We start from the raw sequence: 13,340 nt of genomic DNA, 5'->3' as shown, positions 1-13,340 counted from the left end.
TCAGGACAAAGAGAAAAAGGAAAATCTAACTGAGGTGTCATTTTAAAACCTATCTCTTAAGAGAAATCCATGTTCTTGGTTCACAATTTTGCTAATAAGGTGTATAAACTCTTAGCAGATATTTGCTCCTGATTGTGGTGGATCCCTGCGCCTTCTTCCCGTTCCCTTCGCACAGACTGGGCTGATATTATCGGAGGTGATCGATAGTGGCTGATCTCATCAGGCTAAGTACTGTTCACTGTTATCAAAGGGCAACGGCAGCTCTCTACACGGACAGCCCCTGTCGGATATTTGATTCATCTACTTAGCCTCCTATCTAATCTAATGGTACTACTGAATCAATTTACGTCACGGAAATCGAATATCGTTTTATCGCCTAATATTATAACTGAAAGCCTTTTAAATAATAAATTCTCACGTTAATTTATGGGACATTCTAGCAATAGCGTCGCCAGATTTCACATATTGTTTTTGAGATAGTAGTTTTTGGAACAATAGCCGCTAGCAGTCACAATAGAAGGTGATTTTATTTAATGCACGTCCTACTTCGGGCTTGTGTCCATCTTCATGTGGTTTACATTAAGCTACACGTTTCGATGCATGGTGATCACTTTAAAGTAAAAACCAAACACGAGTAGTACAATGATGACTAAATAGACCAGACTGAAGTTGGAAGTTGTCAAGCGACATTTGTTGTAAAATATCATAGTACTTACATACAACTGGAGTATACATGTCGTTTCCCCATTACATGCAGCACAAGTTCTTACAAAAATATCACGATTTTATACACATTAAGTGTACATTATACATCATGGTAAATATTGGTGTTTCCGTGTTATTCCTTTGGTAAAGTGGTTGTAAATAACTTCAGAATCACATATACTTGCCACATCTAACATGTTTACAAAGGAAAACGGAAGTTATGGTCAAAGATCTTATATCTAAGAAGTTCAAAGATGTTACATATACAGAAACGTAACTGATATTACGTATTACGAAAATGAAATTGTTACATGAATATGGAACCACACTGTCATTTATAATAATAGAAGAATTGTTGCTGGCAAATTATATAAAATATAATATTATCACCACTGGCAATGTTTTTAATTTTGTCAACTAGTTGGAGGGAGTTTTAAAATTTCATGAATGATGTCTAGGACTGACTTGTTTGCCAGGTCTACCTGTTCACTGCGAATGCGGTGTGGTGAGCTGGACATATGGATGTAAATTACGAGCTATTCAAGAAGATTCATTTTCTTTCCTTTGCTGATGGCGACTGGTTGTCTTTAAGGGTACTGTCTGAGTGGCCATGTTCTTGAAGAAGTGTTTCAAAAGTCGATTTATCAAAGTTATTTACCAGGAAGGTATCCATGCGTTCCCAGTAACTTAGATTGAAACTCCTTGCTGTCTGCACTATGCAGAAATGTGGGCCACTGTCACACGAACGTGTGGAAACATCTGTGACATTCGCTGTTTGTCTTTCTGCGGTAAATGATGTGCTGTTGTGACTTATTGTATTGCTAAACAATACCTGAATACCACTGTTGCGGTAAAGGTTAGCAACTTCGTATGAAACTTTTCCTTTAAAGGGGAAATGTGTGTGCGTTTTTTTATGCGAACACTTTACAACACACGTCGCTTATCAACTTCCAACTGTTCCACTTGGGTCTGTTTAGTCACCATTACATTATTTATTTTTTATTTAAACAGCAATCACCAACATTGAACACTGAAACATGTAACTGAATATAAACTGATCGTGCATTAAACAAAACCACCTTCTGTTGTGAATGCTAATGGCTAGTATACTTCTCACCATAAAGTAAAAGACGTGTAGCTCAACTGCATCCACTGTGCAAAAAAAAAAAAAAAAAAAAATTAAAAAAAATTTAAAAAATTACAAAAAATTCATTTTCAAATACTATTTTTTTGTTTAAGTATGATTGATTCTACATTATTTCTGTATTTCATCCACTCTATAGGTTCAATTCCAGGATTCCTGCCGGCCGCGGTGGTCTAGCGGTTCTGGCGCTGCAGTCCGGCACCGCGGGACTGCTACGGTCGCAGGTTCGAATCCTGCCTCGGGCATGGGTGTGTGTGATGTCCTTAGGTTAGTTAGGTTTAAGTGGTTCTAAGTTCTAGGGGACTTATGACCTAAGATGTTGAGTCCCATAGTGCTCAGAGCCATTTGAATCATTTTGAACCAGGATTCCTGTCTCGAAATACCACATACATTTTTCCCACTTATACACACAAAGGTGATCGTGCTGTGAGGAATATACACTCTTGGCCATTAAAAATGCTACACCATGAAGATGACGTGCTACACACGCGAATTTTAACCGACAGGAAGAAGATGCTGTGATATGCAAATGATTAGCTTTTCAGAGCATTCACACAAGGTTGGCCCCGGTGGCGACACCTACAACGTGCTGACATGAGGACAGTTTCCAACCGATTTCTCATACACAAACATCAGTTGACCGGCGTTGCCTGGAAAGACGTTGTTGTGATGCCTCGTGTAAGGAGGAGAAACGCGTACCATCACGTTTCCGACTTTGATAAATGTCAGATTGTAGCCTATCGCGATTGCGGTTTATCGCATCGCGACATTGATGCTCGAGTTGGTCGAGATCCAATGACTGTTAGCAGAATATGGAATCGGTGGGTGGTTCAGGAGGGTGATATGGAACGCCGTGCTGGATCCCAACGGCCTCGTGTCACTAGCAGTCGAGATGACATGCATCTTATCCACATGGCTGTAACGGATCGTGCAGCCACGTCTCGATCCCTGAGTCAACAGATGGGGACGTTTGCAAGACAACAACCATCTGCGCGAACAGTTCGACGTCGTTTGCAGCAGCATGGACTATCAGCTCGGAGACCATGGCTGTGGTTACCCTTGACGCTGCATCACAGACAGGAGCGCCTGCGATGGTGTACTCAACCACGAACCTGGGTGCACGAATGGCAAAACCTCATTTTTTCGGATGAATCCAGGTTCTGTTTATAGCACCATGATGGTCGTATCCGTGTTTGGCGACATCGCGGTGAGCGCACATTGGAAGCATGTATTCGTCATCGCCATACTGGTGTATCACCCGGCGTGATGGTATGGGGTGCCATTGGTTACACGTCTTGGTCATCTCTTGTTCGCATTGACGGCACTTTGAACAGTGCACGTTACATTTCAGATGTGTTACGACCCGTGGCTCTAATCTTCATTCGATCCCTGCAAAACCATACATTTCAGCAGGATAACGCACGACCCAGTAGCACGGAGAGCTGCATCAAACCAGTCTCAGGACTGAAGACCACAACAACAACAAACGCACGACCGCATATTACAGGTCCTGTACGAGCCTTTCTGGACACAGAAAATGTTCGACTGCTGCCATGGCCAGCACCTTCTCCAGATCTCTCACCAACTGTAAACGTCTGGTCAATGGTGGCCGAGCAACTGGCTCTTCACAATACGCTAGTCACTACTCTTTATGAACTGTGGTATGATGTTGAAGCTGCATGAGCAGCTGTACCTGTACACGCCATCCAAGCTCTGTTTGACTCAATGCCTAGGAGTATCATGGCCGTTATTACGGCCAGAGGTGGTTGTTCTGGGTACTGATTTCTCAGGATCTATGCACCCAAATTGCGTGAAAATGTAATCACATGTCAGTTCTAGTACAATATATTTGTCCAATGAATACCCGTTTATCATCTGCGTTTCTTCTTGATGTAGCAATTGAAATGGCCAGTAGTGTATGTCCTACACACTCAACTCCTCTCCCCATAACTTGGTCTCTTTCATATTATACAGCTGGTCATTCCACAACATTTGTTCACATTACCTGAATTCTTCTCCTTAACTACTACGTGTTCGATGAACGCATCAGATCTAAGTGTAGTTTCCGAAATACATAAACTTTGTGATCAAAAGTATCCGAACGCCTGGCCGAAAATGATTTACATGTTAGTGGCGCCCTCCATCGGTAATGCTGAAATTCAATATGGCGACAACTTCCACTCTCGCAAGCGTACGTTCAATCAGTTGCTGGAAGGTTTCTAGGGGAATGTCAGTCATATCTTCATGGAGTGCTACACTGAGGAGACGTATCGATGTTGGTCGGTGAGGCCTGGCACGAAGTCAGCGGTCCAAAACATCTCAAAGGTGTTCTGTAGGGTTCAGGTCAGGACTCTCTGCAGGCAAGTCCATTACAGGGATTTTATTGTCATGTAACCACTCCGCCACAGGCCGTACATTATGAACAGCTGCTCGATCGCGTTGAAAGATGCAGTCGCCATCCCCGAATTGCTCTTTAATAGTGCGAAAACATCAATGTAGGCCTGTGCCATGATAGTGCCACGCAAAACAACAACAGGATGTAAGCCCCCTCCATGAAAACACAACCACAGCATAACACCACCGCCTCCGAATTTTACTGTTGGCACTACACACGCTGGCAGATGACGTCCACCGTGCATTCACCATAACCACACCCTGCCATCGGACACTTCACACAACGTATTTCCACTGTTCAATCGTCCAATGTTTACGCTTTTTACACCTAGCGAGGCGCCTTTTGACATTTATATGCGTGATGTGTGGCTTATGAGCAGCCGCTCGACCATGAAATCCAAGTTTTTTCACCTCTCGCCTAACTGTCATAGTCCTTGCAGTGGATCCTGATGCAGTTTGGAATTCCTGTGTGATGGTGTGGATAGATGTCTGCCTATTACACATTACGACCCTCTTCAACTGTCGGCTGTCTCTGTCAATCAACAGACGAGGTCGGCTTGTACGCTTTTGTGCTGTACGTGTCGATTCACTTTTCCAATTCACAATCACATCGGAAACAGTGGACGTAGGGGTGTTTAGGAGTGTGGAAATCTCGTGTACAGACATATGACACAAGTGACGCCCAACGACCTGACCACGTTCGAAGTCCGTGAGTTCCGCGGAGCGCCCCCTTCTGCTCTCTCACAATGTCTAATGACTACTGAGATCGCTGATATGGAGTACCTGGCAGTAGGTGGCAGCACATTGCACCTAATATGAAAAACGTATGTTTTTGTGGTGTCCAGACACTTTTGATCTTATAGTGTATATAAATATATAGGAATAGTTTGGTTTAGAACACATTTATACATATCCTAAACTGTTTATTAGATTTATATAGCAGGTGAAAGTAATGATGGCAGTAGGTGGCAGTACATTGCACCTAATATGAAAAACGTATGTTTTTGTGGTGTCCAGACACTTTTGATCTTATAGTGTATATAAATATATAGGAATAGTTTGGTTTAGAACACATTTATACATATCCTAAACTGTTTATTAAATTTATATTGCAGGTGAAAGTAATGATGGCAGTAGGTGGCAGTACATTGCACCTAATATGAAAAACGTATGTTTTTGTGGTGTCCAGACACTTTTGATCTTATAGTGTATATAAATATATAGGAATAGTTTGGTTTAGAACACATTTATACATATCCTAAACTGTTTATTAGATTTATATAGCAGGTGAAAGTAATGATGTATCTCACTCTCTATTTTGTTGAAACCGAGTGGTTATAATAATAAGTACAGCTACTCACAGAGGTTCGTGCTCCCGGCCACGACAGCATTACCTACCGTCACCTCAAACACTGCCCTCCCTCCTTCCTTTCAGTCCTTGTCACCCTCAACAATGTCACTGCACTAAAATGTCGGCACAAAGATGACACACCATAGCCAAGGGCCGATGGGGGGGGACAGTGTGTTTACAGTGAGTGTTCAGTGCTGTGTGTCTTTTCCGAAGTGTTGCGAATGGACATCATGCTGGCGCTGGGTGTGATTTTTATATCTCTTGCGAACAGAAACCAGACTGTCGCCATGTTTATTAATTGTCTGTCTGCTATGTTACCTGTCTGCTTCCTGTGTATTTTATTAGCATTGCCAAGCAGGCCTCTCGGACCAGGCTGTGTAGTTGTATACCGCAAGGTAGGCGTGCGCTACGAGAATAAAGCTTTATTTCCCCTTGAACCAACTTACGACCTAGATGCAGGTTTACCTATGGATATTGTGTATGGAAATACGACATAGGCTACAGTCTAGCTTATCAAAAAGAGCTTAGAAAAGCTATTTCACATTTGTATATCCTTCCAGATTTAGGCGAGCTGAAACAAAGAAAGCAACTTCTTTCTTCAAAAATAAAGAGGTCTTATAAGCTGCAAAAAGCAACTACTGCATTAAATATGTAAATGTTAGAAGGAAGATTTTACTTCTTTTTTCCTGTATCTGGCTGTGAGTTCCGTAGCATTGCCAACCCTTTGTTTTATGTTTTAACTTTCCACAATTTTCCGCCGTTTTACAATTTAAGTCACCGTTTTATCACCGGCTTTTATTGTTTCTTATCTTCTTCTTACGTTTTAAAAATCTGTACGCTGCAGGGCAGCGTACTAAGCTGCTGTCAGCCCGCCTCCTTATGGGAGAATCGAAATTCAGTAAGGGGAAAAAAAATGGAGGTTCGGTGTGGGTTGTAATTATCGTATGGCAGCGAAACTTGGAAATTTAGCTTCAAATTTGGCCACCAGTAACAAATCTGATGCTGTACACTGTTTGTACGACTATATGACATTACGCTGTCTTCAGCAAGCCATGACTATCGATAAGAGAGACCGTGCGCTGTTAGTGAAACTATTTTATGTGAATGGCAGCTATTAGAGTGCTGCACTGAGTGAATATCGCCGACTGATTTAAACGGTTCAAGTAGCTCTGAGCGCTATGGGACTTAACATCTGAGGTCATCAGCCGCCTGGAACTTAGAACTACTTAAACCTTACTAACCTAAGGACATCACACACATCTATGCCCGAGGCAGGATTCGAACCTGCGACAGTAGGGATCACGCGGTTCCAGACTGAAGCGCCGAGAACCACTCGGCCACACCGGCCGGCCCCAGTATACAGGAACACGTTGCTCAGATTCAACCGGAGCTGCTGTGAACAACTGTCGATCGGGTCAGTTTACGGACGCAGCATGTCACTGATGTCTCCAGTGCTCTTTTGAACAAATTGTGTAAGTTACCGTTAGCAATAAAATCAATATTATGTCTGTCTTACTTGTCTGACCTTCTCCGCCCATGTTTCGTTCCTAATCCATTACATAAGGAAATATTCCTATACGTCTTTATTGCGTTCACAGCACCGGAATTGCACCTGGCGGTCAACATTGGAATAATGTTTTTTACAGCGAAATCGGTTCTGCACTGACGCATTACAATATCTATCAAGTTGCGGAGCCATGCTATAATTACAGCCCACAGTGGACCTCTGTGAATAGTTCCTCTTTAATTCCAACCACCCAGTATCAGTTGTAGTACTCAAAAAATTGAGGTGGATCAGTGTAATTCTGAGTTCTCGTTCACTTGCAAATTTCGTTCTTTTGTTTTCCAGCTTCACCGTATTTCAGCCAATATGGCATGTAGTTACAAGGTACACGATTAGATATTTAATTTTATGTTCCGCCTCGCAATACTCATTTTTGTAGCATTTACATTTTCTTCTTTTAGTAACTCCCCATTGCAGCAATGGCCATTACGAGAACCGTACGTATACACAGCTAAATGGTTTATAAGTTGAAACAACAATCAGCCATAGGCACGGTCTTAAAACGTTTCTTTTAAGTCATGCCATAAGCTGTTTTGCATTACCTCCACATCGGTTTTAAGATGGCTATTACTGGTTTTCTTTCTTTCCTACTAGGGCCTCGATTTATAGTCGTTATTTGGCTTTGCGCATCAAGGTAAACAAAAAGGTATTTCGTTCAAAATTCGGTAAACTTACGAAATAATTCAATTTCGCGGAAATCTACAGGAAATGGCCATAAGGTTAATCTATACATACAGAGTGAGTCACGTAAGACGTAACATAACTGCTATTTCGTGAACAGTTACACATATCGATACGCGGTTTTCGGCAAATGTTAGAGCGTCGGGGCCCACAAATTTTTTTTGTTTCATCAATGTATTTAGCGCTGGTATCGACGGAGATATTGAAGCAAGTACGTTTTTTAAAATGCAACCGTATATTTTTTGTAACCGCATTAGATAGCTCTTCAGAAGACAATTACCGTGATATAGCGTTCATTAACGTTGAAGTTGGAACCAGGGGTGCAAAAATTCAAGAAATATTACAGAATTTGAGAGCACGATGGCCGGAAGCGGCATTTGCGGTGCAAAAAATGCCAAGCAGGCCTCTCGGACCAGGATGTGTAGTTGTATACCGCAAGGTAGGCGTGCGCTACGAGAATAAAGCTTTATTTCCCCTTGAACCAACTTACGACCTAGATGCAGGTTTACCTATGGATATTGTGTATGGAAATACGACATAGGCTACAGTCTAGCTTATCAAAAAGAGCTTAGAAAAGCTATTTCACATCTGTGTATCCTTCCAGATTTAGGCGAGCTGAAACAAAGAAAGCAACTTCTTTCTTCAAAAATAAAGAGGTCTTATAAGCTGCAAAAAGCAACTACTGCATTAAATATATAAATGTTAAAAGGAAGATTTTACTTCTTTTTTCCTGTACCTGGCTGTGAGTTCCGTAGAGGTAAAATATATGCTGTTGGACAACTCTCTCTACCTACACTGCTCTGAATTATAACATATGGGATACAGTCGTTGAACTAAACATTTTATTATAAATACTTTGGTGACTACCCGTGCGCCGCAAAACAAATATTCTTCTTAACGAAACGTCGTTTCATGTTGAACGTAAGTGCATAATGACAGTGTTACCACCTACATGCGATACACCCTGTCGACTTATTTGACGTTGCAATGGAATTTTGTATGCACGTAAACAAAATAAACAATTATCTAACAATGATTTGGTAAGAGCCCAAATCGCAAAAATAAATTTTGTCTTTCAAAAACTTAACTTTGTCCCTTATTTAAGCACGTGTTCAAACTGTGGACCACGCACTGAGATGCACATTTGCAGTCGCCTTTAGAAAGAACGATGAACAGATGGAATTACAGAGAATGATATGGTAGAGAATGCACTGGCGATTCGACGACACATTTCGTCTGGTGTAGTTGAGACTTCATCATAGACCACATATCTGAGTGCTCTCCAAAGAAAGGTGTCGAGAGGAGTCACATTGGGGCCTCTCCCAAGCCATTTGACAACACAATTTCGTCCTATCCAATGCCCAGGAAAGTTCTCATTCAGCATTCGCGTTGCAACACAGACCGAGTGAGCAGGACAACCGTAGTGTTGCAGCCACATACACTGTTGAATATCCAGTGGTGCCTCTTCTAGAAGAACTGGCAGAACGTTCGTAAGAAAGTCTGCGTGCGAATGACCATACAGAACGCCTGAGGTGAAGGTCCCACAGCGTAATTTCCTATGATGCCGCACCATAGGTTTGCGCTCCACTGCTGTTGATGTCGCACCGGACGACGTTAGTGTGTATTTTCGGCTGCATGTAGTGCATGTTATGCAAATTTACTTTAGCGTGATTAGTAAATGTTGCTGCTAAAGAGGATACGTTGGAAAACCGAAGAGTCGTCTCTCATTTGCTAAAGGGCAAACCGACAAAATTCTGTACGACGTTTGAAATCAAGGTCGCCGAATGGCTGATGCAGTGACAGATGTCACGGATGGAAACTCTATCGATGCAAGATGGGAATGACACTCTCTGGCTAATTCCACAGTCCTTGGTAATATGACTCGTACCACTGTGCGGATTCATTAGCGTTGTAACCAGAACAGCTTCTTCGCTTTCTGTGTCAGTTGCAGTCTTCTTTCATATCTATTTAAAGTTCAAGCAACTTGTCCGCGCTAGCGTTTTAATAATTCGAGCAACTGCCTGGCGCGTCGGACATTGGTGATCCGGCACTGTTTTCATTGTATTTCTTTTACATTCACCATATTAAAGTTGTCTATCCAACTTCTTCTCATTCGAGTTCATGTTTTCACGTAACGAATGCTGAGGCAGAAATGAGCGCACAGGAGTGCAGACGAGTAAACATTCAGAAGAGCTGGCATTCTGACACAGCGTACCACGAGCACTCTGCTTAGGGGTGTTTTCACAGCTAAACCCGGTTACGGCCACCATGCTCTCAAATTCTATGATGTTTCTTGATTTTTTACGACAGGTTTCGAGTCACCATTAACAAACTCTATATTACAGTAATTGTCTTCTCAAGAGCTGCTGAATCTAGTTATAAAAAGTATGCGGAACCACTTTAAAAAAATACTTGCTTCATAATTTCCGTTGATATCAGCGGTAAAAATATTAACCAAACAGGAGTGCCCGCGACGCTCTAGCATTTGCCGAAAAAAGCGTTTCGGTAAATATAACCGTTCACGAACTAAAAAGGGAGGTACGTCTTACGTGACTCACCCTGTACATAAAATGCAATGTCCTGACTGACTGAGTGACCTACTGCCAAGGACAGGGACATAAATCTGGGAGAAAGTGTCGATTCTATACTGTAGGCATCGTTCAAGAAGGGATTTTTCGAAATTACAACACTGAGTGGGTGAAATAGGGAAGGAAAGGTCTTTTGAAAAATGACGCTATTAAGGCAATTTTGAAACTAAACCTACGAAAACTGGTATCTGGTTTCTTGGTCAGAAGTAAGGAAATAGGTTTTTCATAATTTTTTGAAATTTAACCTCTATGGGGGTGAAATAGTAAGTGATTTCTGATTTTTAAATAAATCATTTTTAAAGAACTTCTAACGTATTTTGAAAGCTCCATTTTAAAAAAATTGGTATTTGACGTCTCAGCTACAAACAAGAAAATTCGTGTTTCAGTGTTACTGGAAATTCAATCCCTAAAGGGGAAAAATAGGGGATGAAGTGTTTTACGAAAATATTTCATTTGGAAAACATTTTTAAAGCAAATCTACGAAAATTTGAATTTGGCTTCTCGGATAGAAACAAAAAGTAGGAGTTTCTCTGTTTATGGAAATTCAACTCTTATGGGTGTGAAATAGAGGATGGAAGCTTTTATGGAAATATTCAATTATGCGAGAATTTTTGAAGCAAAATTTATGAAAATTGTTATTTGGCTTCTCTGTTAGAAATTTAAAAAAAATACGCATTTCATTGTTTTAGGAAATTCAACTTCTAAGGAAGTGAAATAGGGAGAGAAATATTTCACGACAGTACATCATTGTGAAAGATTTTCTAAAGCTAAATCTTTGATAATTGAAGTTGAGCTTCTCGGTTAGAAAGGAAAAAAAAATACGTGTTTTACTGTTTCTGGTAATCCAACCGCTAATGGGGTGACAGAGGGTAATACTGATTCACTGACTCATCATCGCCCAGTTCAAATTGCTAAAGACGTAATCTTGAAATCTGGAATGGGGTGGATCTTATACTGTAGGCATCGGATCCACTCCTAAGAGGGCTCAATGGGGGATAAAATGCTTTTTGACAATATGTCACTATTGACGCCGAAGCTGCAACAACGAAAACTGGTATCTGGATTCTCAGTCAGAAATAAAAATTTTTGTGTTTCAACATTTTTGAAAATTGCAACATTAAGGAGGTAATAGATTGGTGAAAGTTTTTTGGAAAATAAATTATTATTTAAAAAACACTAAAATGTTTTTAAAGCTACATCTATGAAAATTGGTGTTTGACTTCTCGGTTAGGAATTTAAAAACATGAGTTTCAGTGCGTTTGGAAAGCCAGCACCCTAAGGAAATGAAATAGTGGATGAGAAGTTGTGAAAACATTTTCAAAGCTAAATTCGTATTTGGCTTCTGTATTAGAAATAAAAAAAAATACGTGTTGCAATATTTTTGGAAATTCAACCCCCAAGGTGTTGGAATAGGAGATGAAAGTTATTAAGGAAGTATTTTGTTGCATTAAAAGTATCTTAAAGATAAATTGTTATTTCACTTTTTTGTTTGATACAAAGAAATTTGAGTTCGAGAAGTTAAAAGGCAAGAGTGACGAAAATCTCTGGCTCCAGCAACAGAATCGCCTGTTAGTCAGAAGCACATTCGGAAAAAACCATGATGCTGTGCCTTTAATCAGCGTGAAAAGTTTAGACGATGTTGCAATTTGTGAATTAAAAGAAAGCTATTTGATAGACGCTAAGACAAATTGGCTTTGGGTTAACTGCATAGAAAAAGAAAAGACTTTTTAATACATTAATTTTCCAGTAGACCTAATATATTTAGAAAATTATATTTATTGTAATTATTACGCAGACGTGAGCGAAGCTGCGGGGGCTAGGTTAGTATGAATAAAATGTGGAGACAACTCTAATTTTGAACGAAAACGTTTTTGTTAGTCTTGGTGTACAAACCCAATGACGACTTCAAAGTGAGGATCTAGCAGGAAAGAAAGGACCTCTGTTAATGACATTTGTAAGACATCCGAAACCAGTTTAAACAAACTTTTTAGAACCGGAGTTGTGGCTTGCTGCTGTTTCAAAATATAAAGCTTATGCCCTAGGTAATATCTGTCCACTATAGATACGAAGAAGATTGCGCGGAATCTTAACTGAAAAAAAGTTAAGGTCCCACCGAGATTTGAACTCGGATCGCTGGATTCAGAGTCCAGAGTGCTAACCATTACACCATGGGACCTGTTGCCGTCATATTGTTCCCTCAGTGAATTCATCGTAATGTACCCTCTATCTATGCTAGAAAATGTCACTGTGCCTCGCGCGAAGTGTCGCACAGTGCCGCACAGATGTGGCTAAAAGACTTGACAGGTGGGGGCGGATAAGCTACGCCCACAGCCGCCCGCACAGACAGCGAGAGCGGCGCACAGCTCTCTGCAACAGCGTGCTGCATTTGGGAAAGCACCGGGTAAGATCATTACTTGTCTTACTCTCGTAGCTGTCGTAATGGTCAGTCAACCAGCTACCCCATTTCAAAATTTCATCCATAGGTGCATACCGACGAGGAGAACACGGCAAATGCCATAATGCGATTTCGCAGAAACTCCACTCAGTGAAAGTGGTATCAGAATAAGGGAACATGTTTCTCAGCTTATCCGTAGATACTCGACCGTTTCTGGTAAAACCATAGTCACGGCTTTCGAAGTAATTTAGAAACATTTTATCGCATGATAATCTGGGTCGAACTCGTAGCAACGTGGCTAGTGTCGCGGCATCTCACACTTGCGCCCCGTTTTCGAAAACCCAATTACTACTTTTATCTATTTAATTTTTTCGTTTATCTTAACACAATCGTAGAAGGTTGGCACACGAATATTTCTTATCCAGTTAAGGGGTAGATGTGCGTTGCATTAATTGTAATACAACTAGGTTTCACAAGTGTCACACATTTATTATATATTATCCGTGTATATCGATTTT

At 40.9% G+C, this 13,340-nt stretch overlaps 1 non-coding gene across 1 annotated transcript; it reads right to left on the bottom strand.

Moving 5' to 3' along the window:
• Positions 1–12,531: 12,531 nt before the first annotated feature.
• On the bottom strand, positions 12,532–12,603 carry Trnaq-cug. Its single transcript has one exon. It is a non-coding gene; the product is annotated as a tRNA-Gln (tRNA).
• Positions 12,604–13,340: the final 737 nt, after the last annotated feature.

The sequence above is a fragment of the Schistocerca americana genome, chromosome 2 (genome assembly GCF_021461395.2).
Source record: "Schistocerca americana isolate TAMUIC-IGC-003095 chromosome 2, iqSchAmer2.1, whole genome shotgun sequence".
Taxonomy (NCBI): domain Eukaryota; kingdom Metazoa; phylum Arthropoda; class Insecta; order Orthoptera; family Acrididae; genus Schistocerca; species Schistocerca americana.
This window is presented reverse-complemented; position numbering and strand designations above follow the sequence as displayed.